The sequence below is a fragment of the Clinocottus analis genome, unplaced genomic scaffold, assembly GCF_023055335.1.
Source record: "Clinocottus analis isolate CAN_PGR_092001 unplaced genomic scaffold, fCliAna1.0.p SCAF_21, whole genome shotgun sequence".
Taxonomy (NCBI): domain Eukaryota; kingdom Metazoa; phylum Chordata; class Actinopteri; order Perciformes; family Cottidae; genus Clinocottus; species Clinocottus analis.
In genome coordinates, this window is record NW_027175943.1 from 1,722,958 (window position 1) to 1,723,814 (window position 857).

The window sequence follows — 857 nt, forward strand, 5'->3', positions numbered from 1 at the left end:
GTTTTTAAAGACGCAGATTGGTCATTTATCTGATTTGCCGCCGTCCTCGGCTTCCTTTAGCGCTCCTTCCTCTCTTTCTGTTTCGATCCGTCTCCCTCGGTAGTTTCCATCGCGGCCGGCTGTCAGATGGTCGTGGACGTTGACATGAAACGGGGGCGGACATCTGACACGAGCTTCCTGAGTGATGAGGCCGGGTTGTCAACCGAGCCCTCCGAGGGAACCTCAGGTCTGACGTCTGAAGTTACCAGAAGCCACTGATCACACTTCCAACGTCACGTGATGAGAATAGTCAAAAAACACATAAATACTTTCTGTCCTCCACTTTCTTGAACCTTTTTCACTTCCACCATCTTCCTCGAGCTCAAACTGCATCCAACATGGAGCCGAAGCTGAGATGTGACACAGATCTCCTCCTCGGGGTCAAAAGGTCGCTGTGTGTTTGTGTTCATCAGCGCGCAACAAAGAGCGACAATCAGCGAGACGTGTGAGTGAAACAACGTGCGTGTATTAGCCTGACACACACACACTAACACACACAAACACACACAGATGCTGGCGGTGGGAAGACACACAAACAATCAAGTGCTCAGCTTTGTCTAATGAGCCACAAACAAACAACTCAGTGTGATGACAAGTGTACAAGCTGCGAGGAAACCAACCGCAGAGTCACAGCGACACAATATACATATATTTATATGTATATATACATGTATACGATCGTATTCTTTGATTACAACCAGAGGCGTCGCCCCCTGGTGGCCACTAGAGAGAATGCAGGCATGAAGCACTTTTTCAGAAACAGAGGTGTCCGTAATTGTTAAATAGGATCAACTTAACTATAACTATGTGTTACCAAC